We start from the raw sequence: 17348 nt of genomic DNA on the forward strand, positions 1-17348 counted from the left end.
TACACTTGTTATTTTGTAATCAAATTTTTTTTTTTTTTTAGGTCCGGTCCTGGGGCCTGAACTCTGGGCCTGGGTGCTGTTCCTCAGCTCTTCAGCTCAAGGCTAGCGCTTTACCACTGAAGCCACAGCGCCACTTCCGGCTTTTTTCTTTTTGCTTATGTGGTGCTGAGGAATCGAACCCAGGGCCTCGAGCATGCAAGGCAAGCGCTCTACCACTGAGTCACCTTCCCAGCCCTGTAATCAACTTTTTAATAACTGTTTTTCATTCCTTGCATCTGAAGAATGAAAAATACGGAATACTTCACAAATTTTCATATCATCCTTGTGCAATTGCCATGTTAATCTCTGTATTGTAATTTGGGAATACGTGCTGCTGAAGCATGTAGTATCTTCTAAATTTAAGTAGTTAGTGATGCAATCTTTATACAGGCTTATATCCGTGGGTGCCTACTTGGAACAAGGAAATCTTATTGTTCCTAACAATGCTATTATTTCCCTAAAATTCTGTGAATAGGGGAAAAATTACATGTTCAATCGATTGCTCACATTTGCAATTTTTTTTGTCAATGACAATTTTAAGTCTTTTTCAGTTGGAATTTGATCATACTTTCAATAATTTATAGCTAGGTCCAAAGGTGATGGCTTTTTCAAGTACTTATTGATCCAACTGAATTAGGTTTGTGGAGCTAATGGATTCAAAGTAAGCCTTGCTTAAGAGCTACTTATAACATTCTGCAGCTGACATTTTCCCAAATGAGGTCTTACTGGCACAAATGTCTACCTGACCCTTTACTCTTCTCCCATGTAGGAACAGACCAATCAGAATATCTTACCCTGACAACATAGATTGTTTTACTTGAACAAAACTTAAATGTTACAAGGGATCATAGAGAGATGAACAGTTCAGTCAGAAGTGTTCAGACTAGAAGGTATTTTATCAAAATATAATTGTTTATTATATCTAACATTTCAAAAGTAGCTAAAGCCAAGAAGGTGAAAAAATTGATCATATGCGTGATTACTTAATGTCCTGGCCTGTCTACCATCCAACCAGGCAGGAACTTACACCACTGCATTTCTATCACGAAATATTTTCATAGTTGCAGGAGAAGTCCAGATGTTTCTCCTCATTATTAGGCCTTTAATTGGTAATATTTTAATGGTAAAGCTTTAGGTCCAACTCTATCAAACACTGAGGTACAGATAATGGAATAATACTTTAACACAGAGTTGCCTTTGATACTGTAACCACAACAGAACAATGCAAAACATGTGTCTTTTTCTTATATTATATAGTTATATATTTTATATTTATATGTGCTGATTTTATATTTCACACAGTGAAACTTACTAGAATTAGTTGATAATTTCACTAATAAATTAATATTTATTTATTCCAATAAATAGAATAGGAATATAAATAATTAGGTTTAAAATGTATATTAGAATATATAAAGTATCAGAGCAATGTCTTTGGTATAAACTTGTGATACATTCTAACTGTTCTTGGTCTTCTGAATTCACATGGTAAAAAAAAAATGTTGTTTTCCGCTAATCTAAAAGGGATTTTGCTCTGCTTCTCTGTTTATTGTTTTAACTCGCTGGTCCCAAACTGTTTTTCAACATATTTCTGAAGCAATCCTACTAATTATGCCCAAATTTTGCTGATAAGTTGTCTAACAAATATTATTCTTCTGCATGACACAATGATTCCTAGGATCCCAGGTCCCAGTTATCGGCATCATCAGATATCAGAGGCAAGACTTCTCACCAAGGCCCATGCAACATGCCAACACAAAGTATTTGAAGATCCATCTCAAGTTCTAATTTCCTATATTTAAGGGCCCCAATTCCTTGAGATGCAGGAATTAGCAGTAAGCAATTGTGAAATGCACGGCAACTTAAAATGAAAGATGAAATCACAAAGTTTGAGAGTATGTATGACAATTCAAACATTCAACTTACAGCTGACCAGCCCATATGAGTGAACAAGTTCACAAAGTGTCATAAGATTATTTTTAATACCCCTCCCCTATGATTAATGAAAGATTTTAGTCCTGCATAAGTGAGCCAAAAAGTAGTTCCTGGAAGGATAGATCGATAATTGGTCTACCAAGGCCCAGAAAAATTTACTTAGAGTTCAAATGTAATTCAGAAAAATATTGAGAAGATCCTTAGTGCTTCAAAACACTGGGACTTCAGTACAACATATTTCAGTGGTATAAAAATGTCACTCTCAAACCAATGATGATCTACATTTAATATTTTGAAAATTATTCCTTTTCAAATTAACTTTTTTAAATCACATTCGCCAAAATAACATTTGACAAGTAGATGATACTTAGTGACATTACAAGTTTTTCAAGTGTAGGGAGCAAGTTACAATAGAGTTGAATTATTTACCCAGCACTAATGCCCAACACATTCAACCATTCATTAAAGTGTAGAAATAGTACCACCCACAATTTGTGTTTTTCAGTAAGGGCCTTCCAGAAATGTGTTAGGTAGATCAGCCTCCCAAATTTCAAACCCAAATATTAGCTAATAAAGTCAATGTCATCATTTAATAAGGTACATTTTAAAAAGTCACAAGTAGTTGTCTTATCATATGTAATAATATGTTTTCCCTATCTGTCTAACATAGGAAGAAATATGACTTAAGTCTTGAATATGGGTACTCATCAGAGATATGACAAACATAAAATCTGTCTTCTATTTCTATCATATTCCTCTATAGGAATAAATTTTAGTATTCTTCTTTTTCCAAAACTTATAGGTAGTAGAAAATTTTATCCCATGTAAAATAAAACAATCACACCATTGTACAAAGCCATTTATAAGAACTGGTAGTTAGGAATACATTCTATGCCAATGTTTCTACTTTCTTTTTGACTAAAGATTAATCTTCCAAATGGATGAGAATAAAATCATGGTTAGGTGCTTCACGTCTCCTGTCTTGCAAATTTGAATGAATTATGGAAATATAAGCTGACATCAGTTCAAGCATATGCAGTATGGAAACTCCATGAAATGTACATAAACCTTTCAAAGTATTAATAGACAGTGTAACAGGATGAGTATCAGGAAGTTGAAAACAGAAAGGAATTATAGTAAAGACATAGAATGAATGAAAAATGAACAAGCGGCAAGTACAGCTAGAATACTCAATCTACACATATGATAAAAGAAGTGGTAAATCTGAAATAAATCTTGGAGAAGGGGTTGGTTGAGAATGATGGAAGGAGTGACTCTGATCCAAGAGCATTGGACAATTAGATGGATATATTTAATTGTAACACTTGCACAACCTTTTGAAATTCAGTTTAAAAACACAACAAAAAACAAAAACACAAAAAAATCACAACCAATCTGAAATCTCTAGAAAGTATGAATATGACCTCCACAAATTTTAAGCAGTTAATGAAGGAAGGGTCGTCATGGGAAAAGCAAACAAAGCTATACAAAGAGAGAAGTTTGGGATAGGGGAGAATTTTGAACAGATTTAAATAGATTGTCTAAGGTTATAAATCACCTACATCTGCTGCAAATATTATCTTTCTTCTATGAGTTCTCTGTCTGAACTGGATAATCCAGTCGTGAGACACACTTGATAGCTTGTGAAGACAGAATGGAAGAAACAAGATCAAGAACCCATTACTCCACTGGAGAGAAAACAATCCTCTATGTTTTCTCTAATCTCTCTTCACTACTCTTTCTTCATACTTTTAAGTCAATTGATTTTGAATTATATTTTTCCTTCTTTCTTCTGACAAAGTAATTGGTCAAAGTAATTCCTTAAATATTATTTGCCATTTTCTTCTTTCATGCTGTTTAATTGGCCAAGCAAGTCTATTAAACTTCCCTCTTGCATTTGGTTGCCCTGAAACTTAATGTAAAACTTTGTCTCCAGAAAACAGTCCAAGAAGCTGTGATCACAAATATTTGGCTGTATTTTTTCTTTTACCTTGAAAATCTTCTTGTGTCTAAAGTGCCCACAAAAATAACTAATCCATCACTTTTTGGTTCAATCCATTCTAACCTAAAAGATATATTTTGCTAAGAAGATGGTTAGAGGAAACTGAAAAATACTGCACTTTTATCTTCTATCTTAAGACTCTCCTTAGATACCATATCAGGAACAATGAAGTTATTCTATGCAAAAGTATTTCAATAGATGATTTTTCTCTTGGTCTTGCATTTGTTCACCAAGATGTATGGAGGAGCGTAGAGTTAAATCACCTATACCTAGGAAGACAGTGTCTGTTACAAAAGGACAATGCTTCTATGTCCTGCTTCTATGTCCTCCTCTTAGCTCTTGCCTGATTTCCAATTAATCACAGCATTTTGGCTTCAAGTTTAGTGAAGCTGAAGGACTATATGGGCTCCACCACTGTTACATCTTCATGATTTCTCTTTTAAAACTATTTAAGTTGCTTCATTTGGATGTGGAATTTATTTTCATGTCTTCATTCAATCTGTTCTGCATTGTAGTGAGCCAAATAGGCTCTGTAAAATCACTTTTGGTAATAAAATTACTAACACAATTTAGTGCTGGGAAGTTGGCTCTTTGGTAGAGCGCTTGCCTTGAATGCCTAAGGCCCTGGGTTCGATTCCTCAGCACCACATAAGCAAAAAGAAAAAAGCCGGAAGTAGTGCTGTGGCTCAAGTGGTAGAGCGCTAACCTTGACCTGAAGAGCTGAGGGACAGCGCCAAGGCTCAGAGTTCAGGCACCACAACTGGACATCCAAAAAAAATATTAACACAATTTATATAAAAAAGTTTGGCCTCCCTTCACTGCTGAAGCCAATACGCTTAGCAAGGCTTTCTAAGAACTATGTTTTCTTACCTTTTCCATTTGCTCAATTCTTTTCTGAACCGAAAACATTTTGGCTTATGTAATAAGAGAAGTCTTCACTATTTCATGTTATTAAGGATATTATTTTTTGTGAGCCACTTAGAAATGTGAAATCATTGGTTTGAAGTATCCAATCAGATTTTTTTCTGTGTTTCACTGCTTCACATGCAAAGACATTGTACAAAGTGTTACAAACAGAAATGTGTAATCCCAACACCTTCTTTCATTGTGGAGGGCACTTTCTCCCTAAATATTTTGACTCAAATTATCTTTTTCAGAGAATTACGGTTTGGTAATTAAAGGTAAATTCACAAAATTGATGTCTTATTTTTTAAGAATTTGAATTTAAATTCCAGTATATCCTTGTTTCAACATAAGAATGTATTTCCTGGGTAAGGATAATTCCAAGGGAACCTACAGGATTTAGAGCAACGTTTCTGAGGTTTGTTTGTTTAGTGTGAAAATGAGCATCTTCACCCACATTGCTTCCTCTCTACTAAGTCTCCGTGGATTTCTTTGCATGAAAGCCTATTCTCCCAGGCAATTTTAAATTTTCTTAATAGGCTAAGTTGTTAAAAATTTTGAACAACTCAAATTTACCTGTCATAACTTTAAAACCCTTGAAATACCTTTATCAGAACTGCGAATTCACAAATCCTAATTCCACCTTTACCATCAAAAAGTTAACATGCTGTTTTCATGATATGGTGTCCATGCAGCTATTATTTTCCAGTGGTTTTGTACTGCGTATACATAACCATATAAGCTGATGCTAAGCAAAATGAATTCCAAGATATGGAACCAGATTTTTTTCAATTGTGGTTGTTGTTTTTGATGAACTATGTGATTTGTTTTCTCTGGGTTTTCCCCCTATTGTTCATTCCTGCTGTATTTGATTTTGTATTGTGTATGCATTTACCTTAAATAGGGAAGGGAAGAGGAAGAGCAAAATGGTGAGACAAATGACAAAGGGAAAACCAATACAATAGCAACACTCACAAGACAATATATTGGAAATGTACATTACAGCTTGTGAGGGGTGAAGGAAAACTGTGAGAAAAATGAGGGGGGGTAACAAGTTTGAAATGTTTTGTATTTACTACCTTACAATTATTGTAACCTCACTGTACATCAATTTGATAATAAAATTGAAAAAATAAGCTGCATAAAATGTAATTTCACTGTATTGGCACAGTAAATATTATTCTTTATGTAGTAATATTTTAAAAATCAGTACTATTTGACATCCAATTCAAATTAATTACCACTTCTTTATCAGAGGGTCATCAACGTGATTGTTATCCAACTAGACAATATTTTCATAATATACTTGCCGAATTTTTCGAAAAAGAATACATTTAATACTTTCTAATTCTAAAACAGAAAACCACTTTAATGCTATGGAAGCCCAAAACATTTAAAATTAACTAAGTTGTTAAGAGGACAGAATACATGTGTTCTTCAAAATTCCTATGAGAAATAACTACTCATAATTACTCATTTTTAAATTCTCAACATTCCATACCTGAGAGATTCAAAACAGTACTTTTTTGCATGTTATGAAATTCTGCAATAGATGCAGTTTCCAATGGGATGTTAAAGATTGAGAAGTCAACAGAAAAATAGCCACATTCTCGTAAAGGAGAAAACTATGAAGCATCTGTAATAATTAATTCGTCAAGAGTAAGCAATTTTTTTTATCAGAGTAAGCTGTTATTTCTATGACCATCAATCCCAAGATTTATACCATGAAGTCATCCTAGCCCAACAGTTTCCAACTTGTAAGGGGCACCTTAAAATTCCTTAATTCATATCATGAATAGCTTATCTCTGTTGTGAAAAATACTACACCTCTGCTAATGTGATTTCCTCCGTGTTCTGGAAAGACACCACAATAAACTGAGCTGCATCATTTTTCCTCACTTGCAAATATTATTTATATTTATACTTTTTTAATTATCATAGATATTGAGGAAGCTAAGAGCGGAAAATTATGGTTCAAAGCCCACTCTGGCAGGAAGGTTTCTTAGAATCTTATCTCCAATATACTTCTCCGTAAAAGCCAGACACAATGTGGCACTGAGGTTGAAGTGGTAGGGCAGGAGCCTTGAGCATAAACAGGCTCAGAGACACTGTCCAGGCCAAGAGTTCAAGCTCTAAGCAAACCAATAAAACAAAAACAACGTTGAATACAAACCCCAAACCTAGCATTTTCCTCAATGTATACAGAGGCACGTAAATAAGGAAATGGCTTCCTGTGTTACTTATAGGTTGAAGAAAGAAGATGTCACAGAATTACTCTCTTCATACCATTTTAAACTAAACCCTCAAAAAATGCTGTTTTTATAAATTTATAAATTACTGTCATCCATTTGTTGGTAACTCTGTCCAGATTATTCACATTAACATGGTATACATGAACTGTGGGAATTATCTATTTACTATATTCTAATTATAACTCTCTTGAAAGAATATTCTAGGAAAATAGGATGCCAGAATCATTTGTGAATTTTTCAATTAATCCCTCTACTTAAAAAGAATTTTGTAGTATCCTATAGAATATAAGATTACAAACAAAACCAAGATATATATTTTAAATCTAAATTCTAATTTATCAAGGTCTACAAAGTCCTACATTGGATGAACTTTGCTATTTCTCCAGGCTTATGCTTTTGTAATTCTTCAACATTTCTTTGGAATCCAACAGAATGTTGCTTACTCACTTTTGCAAATTTTTGGACGGGAATAATGAGCCATTTTGCATCTAGAATGTTCTGTAATGAAGAGAGCATTTAAAACACAAGTGAGGATATATATGAGTTGCATTTCAATAGGAAAATTGACTTCTCAAAACATAATGAGAAAATTAGACCCAAATTCCAACTGTGTATTCCTTTCTTGTTGTTTTGTTTGTTTTATTGAGACAAAATTATTCTACCTGGTCCAGGGAAGATATCGCAATGTAGTTCCATTCTCTAATCTCCTGTCGAAGTGCTAGAATTCCAGGCTTGTATCACATTGCCCTGCCATAGTTTGTTTATTTACTCTAGAAACAGACTAGCAATTCTGAACTTCTCCTATGATCTTATCCACTAGACTGACTGCTCAGACTGTTTATGTACTATTTTCAAAGATGTTCTAACATTTGACACAAGATATGAACATTTTCATATGCACCTAGAGGGTTCCCTGATTCATTCCTCCATGAATCCTATCCCATTAATAATGTTGCTTGACTCTCTTACTATCTCTGATTCCTACCTATGTAAGATTCTCAACTTTTGGGGGGAAATTTCACTTGAGGGCTTTCTAATATTAAAAATTATCGCTTTATTCTAGTCTTAATCGGGACATATTTTTATTGTTTTCTAACTTTTCTACATATTCTGAGAATTGTTTTATTTGTGTATTTTTGTGTGCACATATAAATCCCTCTGTGTGTATGTGTATGTTTGTATGTATGTATGCACAAACCTCAAGCTCTTATTCAGCAATCTTGCTCATGACTGGTATTCCAGCTTTTGGCTGTTTAATTATAGGTAGTGTCTCAAAGCCTGTTCTGCCCAGGCTGGATGCAAATTGAACTTCTCAGACTCCTTTACATTCTTAGGTTTTATTTTTCCAGGAGTATCAACTTTTAAACTACAAACACTTTTGTGAGTGTAAAGTCTATCCTGTAGCCCAGATTTTTAATGCAAGAATTAATATAAAGATTGATGGACATATACATTACATATCTTGAGTGTACACTGTTAGAAATGTGATCCTAAGCTCGGTGTGGTGAGATCTGAGGATTGGGATTTAAAGCCAGCCCAGGTAGGAAAGTCCTGGAGACTCTTTTCTCCAATAACTACCAGAAAACTGGGAGTGGCACTGTGGCTCAAGTGGAAGAGCACTAGCCTTGAGCTTCGTTGCAGAAGGACAGCACCCAGTCCCAGATTTCAAGTACCATGACCAACCACTACAAAAAGAATATAAGAAAAGGAAAAAAAAGAAATGTGATCTTAGCCACCAGATTCATTGCTAGTATAATTCCTGTTATTTCAAGATAGATTCTTTTTTTCCAGTTAAGTCCATTATCTCATATATGACTTGCATTGGAAACAGAATCATTCTTCCATTCTTCTTTTTACAAAATTAGGTGATTAGCAAGCGTGATTTAGAAAGGAAGTGGCTTCATGTTCCATATAGGAGTAATGCTTTCTCTATATCACTCCTATAAATCTACATACTGGACTTGGCTTTATTGTTTCAATGTTGTCTTATTTGTAGAGTCTTCTATATTTTACTGAGCCCTTTTATATAAACACAGAACTTCTCTCTCCTATTATTGCTATTGTTTCTCTTACTGTTAACTCATGTACAATTGGGAAATTAAGGCACAGCACATAAACTCACACAAAATGATCTGAGAACCTTCTTCCCATTTAAAATTCACCTTAATTTACAGAGCACTAAAGAAGTTTGAACAAAATGTACTCATGAATAAAGTATTCATAAGCAATTTAAATTTCATATTTTCTCTTTACTAAGTTGTCTCTGAAACACGTGTTACCTCATGTCTAAATGTGTCCTTGTGCTGTTTCAATGAAGTCAGAAAACATTCATTTTATCTCTAGCAGCACCATAGATTGTTACTGGAAGTAAGTGGAAGTAACTGTTACTAGATGTGGAAATTGATCTCAGGAGAGGAATGACAAAGTTCAAGTTAACATTTGCTTTCCTTTTTACTGTACAAGGAAAGAATTCAATGTTTGAAGGAAACTTTCTCCCTGACATTTTTGAGTGTGTTCTTTACTCATATAAAACTTGTCTGTAAACTTGTAGTTGAGAATATTACAGAAGGAAACAATATGCCATTTGAAGTCCAGCATAGAACAAAAGGAAATAACTTTGTTTTAAAAATGTTCTACTGCAAAGAAACAAAGATATGGAGGTTTTGAAGTGTCTTATGGATGGATGTTTCACTCCTGAGATGATTCTCTTGTTGCAGGAGTCAGTTATCAATTCGTTTAGTCTGGTCCTGAGTTTTCCATAGCAATAAAGATTTCAAAAACGCAGGATCCAGTGAGTATGATCAGCAAAACCAGCCTCTTCTCAGACCACTTTAAGGAGAGTCCCAAAGAAATACCTAGGGTTTGTGTTGTTTGCTTGTTTGTTTACTTTGTGCTGGTTCTGGGGCTTGAACTCAGAGGCTGGACCCTGTCCCTGAACAGTTGTCCTTCTTTCCCACCTGCCCACAAAGCTAGTACACTACTGCTTGAGCCAAAACTTCACTTCTGGTTTTTTGGTTTTTAATTACAGATAAGAGTTTGACAGACTCTCATGCCTGGTTGGCTTTGAACTAAGACAGTAAGAAAGCTAAGTGACATCAACTGGATGGACTTCTCTTTTGAACCAAGAAATATTAGATGAAGTTTACTATACAGCTAATATTTGACAATTTTTAAAGAAGAGAATATGTTCAGCAAAGAAGCCATAACTTAAATAACTCAGCAAAAGTACGTGCACTGACTCCATTGGGAAGATTACTATTGACTTCATCATTCCTTTGGGGGAAACTTAAACCCATATTTGCACTTTTTTGTTGATTGTGGGTATGGAACACTGATTCTGGGCACTGTCTCTCAGCTCTTCAGCTCATCTAGAATGCTCTACAACTTTAGCTACAGCACCACTTCTGGGTTTCTGGTGGCTAAATGAAGATAAATGTTTCATGGACTTTCCTGACCAGGCTGGATTTGAACCACAATCCTCTGGTTTCAACCTCCTGAGTAGCTAGGATTACAGGCATGAGCCACCAGCACCAGGCTTATATTTGCATTTATGTGCACTGAATGACACTGTGTTGACAAAGAATGGAAATTTTAACCAATGATGACATTGCAGCTTTTTAGAAAAATTGAGATAGCAGTGAATATGTCCTCCTTTTCCATTTTGTTTCATTAATGACTCATGAGCTATGGGACTCTTACATTAGCATCCTGTGACGTCTGTAAAGGTTTATAGACAAATATAGAAAGACAGATGTTTAGAAAGCAAAGAGATCAGGTATGAAAGAACAGCATAGAAGGAGATACATTTATCTAGCCTAAGAGATTTAGAATGCTAAAGGCAATGAGGAATAAGCCTAGTTGATAACTAGTTCTTCAATAACCAAAAATGGTTCCCTAGAACTGTTTCTGTTATACCTTAGTTACTATCATTTCTTTCCTTCCATCTGCAGTTATTCCTTCTCTTCTGTCACAACTGTTAATTAGCCTCTGCCTTTTTGGTGCTATAACTGTCCAAAATGATTTCCAAATCTCACTTAGACTACCCTTATCATTGTGATTAGCAGAGACCCCACTCAAAAGCCTGGAATCTTTGAATTTCCAGAATTAATATTCACCTGACATCTAAGCACGTTCCTGGCATTAATTGCCATGACCTAATGAACAAAACTTTTTTTTTCAACACACTATCCTAACATAGGTAAAGTACATGAATTAGGGACTATTGTCAAGTATCAGTATGGAAGGAACAATTATATATTCCAAGTTTGGGTTCTTTATTTTGTATTTACTAACTAAATGTTCATTGTTGTTGTTTTGGCAGTCCTGGGGCTGAAACTCAGGGCTTGGGAATTATTCCTCAACTTTTTTTTTTTTTCTCTCAATTCTAACCCTCTACCACTTGAGGCACAGGACCACTTCCAGTGTTTCTTTTTCAGTTTATGTGTTACTGAGGAATTGAACCCAGGGTCTCCTGCATGCTTAGGCAATCATTTTACCGTGAAGTCCCATTCCCAGAACCCTAAATGACTCTCTTAAGATGGCATTACATTTTCATTCTGTAACTATGTATCATAATTTTAGCCAGAAATTTTTGCTAGAAAAGGGCATTGATCACAGTACTGAATCCAGTAAGGCTAGATGGACAATGAATAACTGTCACGGTCTAGTCAGGGCACAGAGGGCCTCATGGAGCTGGTACAACAGCCTGAACGAGACAGCTCCTGACCCACAGCCCACCTCCAGAATGAGAGGGCCACCTTGGTACCAACCACGTTGGGGATGCTGGGCCACCTCCTCCAGCACCCATTCAATCAGTTCCTGAGAGAGAGAGAAAAAAGGAAAGAAGGTCAGAATTACACTTAAGCCAGGTTCCTGTGGCTCAGGCCTATAATACTAAGTACAATGGAGGCTGAGATATGAGGATTGTGGTTTATAGCCAGCCCGGGCAGGAACACCTGTAAGACTCTTATTTCCAAAGAACCACAAAAAAACTGGAAGTGGAGCTGTGACTCAAGTGGTAGAGTGCTAGGTTTGAGCTGAGGATCTCAGGGAGCTGGCCCAGGCCCAGAGTTCAAGCCCCACAACTGAAAATAAGTGGACTTCTCACCACAAGAAGTAGATTGAATAACACCCATTGTCCTAGGGAGCATGGCAGGGATGTCAGGCCCAGCTTCCTGTCAGCTGGGAGTCATGAGTAGGTCACTCAGCTTCTCTGTGCCTCAGTTTCCCCAGCTTCAAAACTGAACAAAGTGAAGAATCCCGTTCCTCATGGGGATTGAGTATTAAAGAGAGTCATGTTTTGTTTCATAATCCTATACCAGTCATAACATTAATAACACCCACCATCTGAGATCTTTCCAGGTATCTTCCTGTCATATTCTCACAGAACTGCCTAAAACCATATCTGACAGCCCCTCCCTCTGTGCCTGACCCTGCTCCAGAAATCCCTCTGTATTAATCCCTTGTTTCTTCACAACTGTCCCATGAGGAGATTGAGGTCCAATGGTTGAGACCGAACCCAGAGCTTCACCTGTGGTCAAAAATGGGCTGCCGTGGTCTGAGTTTGGGACAATCCATCTAAACCACTGACTGAGCATGGCTCTACATGTCTACCATTCCAACTACAGAAGACAGGGCCCGGTGGCTCATGCCTGTCACAGACAGGAGGACTGTGATCCACCCCAGTCTGAGCATATATTAATTCTCCATCTCAGAAATGCCCAAGACAGAAAAGCTGGTAGAAGATCTGACTGGCAAGCCTAAGGCCTTGAGGTCAAATCCTAATATACCAAAAAGAACCAGAGTCCCAGTGCCAGAGGCTCATGCTTTTAATCCTAGGTACTCAGGAGGTTGAGATATGAAGATAACAGCTCAAGATTTAAAATTGGGTTGGCCTCACCCATCAGAGGTCATGATGAGAAGACCCAGAATCTGACCTATGCTGTTGCACTCCATACTAGCAGGACTCATATCTTTACTAAGTGTGGCCATGCTCTCTGTCCTCTGGAAAGCCATCCCCTGCAGGCTGCACTCCTAGGTCCTCCCAAGCTCCCACTGCCACCAACCAGCCCCAAGGGCATACGCAGCTCCAGGGCACACAGATCCCTTATTCTTGTAATTTAACAGTGCTGTGTCCCCTTCAAGCATCTCACCCTTCTAGGCTCCCAGACATCAACTATGAAGCCCATGCATTCCCCAAAAATAGCAGGTAGAAGTTACCAAAGCATTCAGCCTCCTTGTTACAACCCACTTCTACACACACACACACACACACACACACACACACACACACACGCACACACATCCAGACCGTTGAAAGAAGACTCATCCATGGGGTACCTGCAATTTGCCAACTGATGACACACCTGAGCACAGTCAGGCTGTACAAGGAGAAAGATGATCTCTCTCTTTGTCTCTCTGTCTCTGGCTCTGTGTCTTCAGGTGAAAGGACGACTGAGCACAGAAAACAAGGGTTCACACAGCAAGGGGGATCTATCTTCTGCATCCAATGCCTCCCATCCCCAGAAAAAGGGAAAAGACCACAGAAGGCAGGTGTGTACATGCTGCTCCCCACCTCTGACTAAAACTACCAGGTTCCCACCAGGGAAAGGAAGGGTGCAGATGTGCGGCTGTGTGGCTCCCATTGCTCCAGGCCAGGGGCTCTGTGGCGTCCACTCCTCACGTAACCCTGCATCTCCCCATTTCCTGGGACAGTAGATGCTGGGGATGGGAATGGGATCCTGGGTCAACACACACCCCCACCCCTGAGGCACATTTATGGCAGGGTGTGGCTCAGACTGTGGGGCACAGAGGAGGTGCGGGTCCTGGTCAGGAGGGGGGGTTATATGGGGACGCAGAGAGCGGGCCTATGTGGCCACCACTCACATGTGCTGCAGGCAAAATCTGTTGGCAGCTGCTCCATGTGGGGTGAACAGCAATGGCAGTGGTATGGCAGACATCAGGCTCAGAGCAGAGGACAAGGAGGCCAGGACCAGGTCAGGCCCACAAGCTGGCTGGTGGCGCACCATTGCACCATTGCCTGAGGAATCCAAGAGGCAACCTGGGTTTGAGCCAGCAGCACCAGGTTTGAAATGCTGTGCCACGGGGAAGGTGAGAAGGGGGCCAGAGCACAGGCAGGCACATGGTGGGACTGAGCAAGGCCTCTCTTCCTAGGCCTCGAGTCTCTTGCTCATCACTCAGGCACCTCTACCTTCCTCAACTGCTGGTAGTGGTGTCAACCAACAGAGGGAATCCCAGAGCTACTGGGCAGCATGGAATGTGGACATGGCCAGCATTCTTGTATCCCATTGGTCAGAAAGAACCATGAAAGAATGGAGGTGTGGCCAGAATCCTGTGATGCAGGCAGAATGGGCAGAGTCAAGATGATGGCAGCTCCTTTCCCAGGGAACTCTGTGCAATCCAGTTGGGGACAAGAAGATGACCTGCTTTATCTGGATGGCTGCACAGATTGTTGTGTATGTCTATTTGTTCCCAGTCCCAGACCTTGAACTCAGGATCTGGGCACAGTCTGTGAGCTGCTTTTGATCAAGGCTAATCCTCTACCAATGGAGCCACACGGCTTTACTTCTGGTTTTGTGGGCACAAGTTGGGCAGGAGTCTCAAGGACTTTCCTGCCTAGGGTGACTTTGACCATGATCCTCCTATCACAGCCTTGTAAGTATCAAGGAGGACTGCTGGGAGACACTGATGCCTGCCTAATCATTGGTCTTACTGATGTATTTGGACAGATCTGTGAGTTCCCTATCCTCAGGTTTAAGTGGTAGGAGCTGGAGCCCACAGTTGGAATCTTGGTCCTGCCACCTCCAAATGGCAGGAGAGCCTAAGAAACTCATTACTATTCATATGATTACCAATGGAATGTGATGTATGTCATGATTAAATGGGCAGTTCTTGAATGATTCAAGGTTAAAATTATACACAATTATATTATAGGACACTGGTCGATTTTAATTAATACTTTATGAAGCATTTAAACAATCACATTCATTAAATGGAGCCCAAATGAAATACCTAAGAATTGAGCATCACGTAGCTTGGAGATGCCATTTTTTCTGCCAGCACTGGGATTTGAACTCTTGGTCTGGGTAACACTTGTTGCACTGTGTGGGAAGGGGAAGCTTGCCTCCTTGAATTCAAGAAATTCAGGTCTGTTCCTTAGGCCTGAAATCAATGCCCACCACTAGAAAACATCCTATTTATGTGCATTTTAAGTATATGATTTATATTTATATACATATGTTGCATTCAGTGTAGTTATTCATTTTATTTTTTGTTTTATTCATGTATTGACTGCTCATTTTATTGACTATTATGACACATAGAACAGTGCTTACATTGATTTCATAGGATATAGGTTTGTATATATATTGGACTTCATACCTGACACCCAAGACTTTCACAGAAAAGGAAAACATGTGTCATCATCAGCTTCTTACTCCACGATTCATTGTTTGGGAATGCTGGCATCTGAATCACAGCCTGCAAGATCCAATTCATGAATGGGTGAGTGTCAGCATGCCATCTTGTGGCAAATTCAGCTGACAGGCAGTTCCCAGTACCTGAGATCGAGCCACAGCGGTTGACAAAATAAGAACAGACTGACATGCAGATGGTAGTACTCTAATAAATAAATATCTCTATAGAGTGCTAGAGATGCCTATACATTATTTAGTTATATAGACTACATTCCTACTAATTCTTGGGTATTTATTATGCCTCCATGTAATTACTGTCGTTTTCATTCTTAACAAAATATTAATTAAATCAATCAATATCTGAAATTATTGCATTCCTGTAAATAATAGTATTCTTTTAATGCTTCATACATAATAAATAAAATCAGTCTCCTGAAATGATGGGTCTGATTTTATAGGAGCTTCATTCACGATCAACTAATTCAACTGTGACACTGATAGGATTACCTTGTTATTCCCATGGATGGGAATGAGTCTCTTAGTATCTCCTGTCATTGATTGGTGTCAGGATGGGGATTCAAAATCAGGGCCTACATTGCCTATGGCTTCCCCAATAGTCTGCCAACCTTCAGCAATGCAAGGTGAAGTACCCTTTGCAACAGTGTCATTCAGACCCAAGAGGGTAACCATGCAAAGGAAGAAAACATAAAAAGGCCATCTCACCGCATTTTTCTGTATATTTTTGCCACACAAGGCCTGGGGGTCTAGGATCCTAGGATCTGCTGTGCGTCCAGTGGCTGCACCCCAGCACAGGATGATCGAAGCTGAAGCAGAGTTGCCACAATCTGAGTTCAAGCACCCTGCTGAGCAAAAAAATTTAAAAGAAATTAGCTCCCTGGCTTGCAATTCATCCCATTTATTCTGCCAGGCTTTGAATTTGATCTCAGGGTCTGGGTAAATCTGCAACACTGTGGAAGAAGGGGAAGCTCACTGTACTTGAAGGTAAGAAAATTAGGCCTGTACTCTAAGCAAAATTCAAGCTCCAGCTTTGGAAAACATACTATTTATATACATTGTAAAGACAAGATTTGTACTTACCTATGGATGCTCAGTCCATACACATTTGATGTGGTTGTTCCTTGTACTTTTTGTTTTATTCATTTTTTACCATTGATTTTACCATGATGACACCCATTGCCTTTATTACATTGATGACATCCTATTACATGGGATCTAAATTTGTAGACGTGTTCTTCATCAAGCCTGACACCCAGGACTCTCGGAGAAAAGGAAAAAAGGTTTCACACTTGGCTTCTTACTCCATGATCCAATAGTTGATAGTGCTAGGATCTGAACTCAGGTCCAGGCAGGACCAATTGGCAAATAGTTCAAGGTGAACACACCAGCCTGTTTGCAACAAAGGAGTTAGGCCATTCCCAGGATCTGTCATTGATCCCCAGGGTGGGCCACGATAGTCATAAATTCATAATTTAAACATAGGATCTAAATTTACATATATGTGTGGACAGCATCTTGCGTTTGATGTACTTCTCCTTATTGTCTGTCTTATGGAAGTATTGTGCAATTTACTGAGTAAGGTGACAGATATAACAGTATTTACATGGATGACAACCTATTGCCATGGCTATAGGGTTTCCTAAGCATTCTCCACCCTAGCTGAGACACAGGACTTTCACAGAAAAGGAAAAGAGGTGAATCGATGGGCTTATCACATCAGGATTCATCTTTTGGCAGTGTTGGGATTTGAACTCAGAGCCTCCA

General features: G+C 38.3%; 1 pseudogene; it reads right to left on the reverse strand.

The window, feature by feature from the left end:
• Nucleotides 1–285: 285 nt before the first annotated feature.
• LOC122114082 lies at nt 286–382 on the reverse strand (annotated as a pseudogene).
• Between the last annotated feature and the right edge of the window lie 16966 nt (nt 383–17348).

The sequence above is a fragment of the Dipodomys spectabilis genome, unplaced genomic scaffold, assembly GCF_019054845.1.
Source record: "Dipodomys spectabilis isolate Male_0828 unplaced genomic scaffold, ASM1905484v1 ptg000105l, whole genome shotgun sequence".
NCBI classification, from domain to species: domain Eukaryota; kingdom Metazoa; phylum Chordata; class Mammalia; order Rodentia; family Heteromyidae; genus Dipodomys; species Dipodomys spectabilis.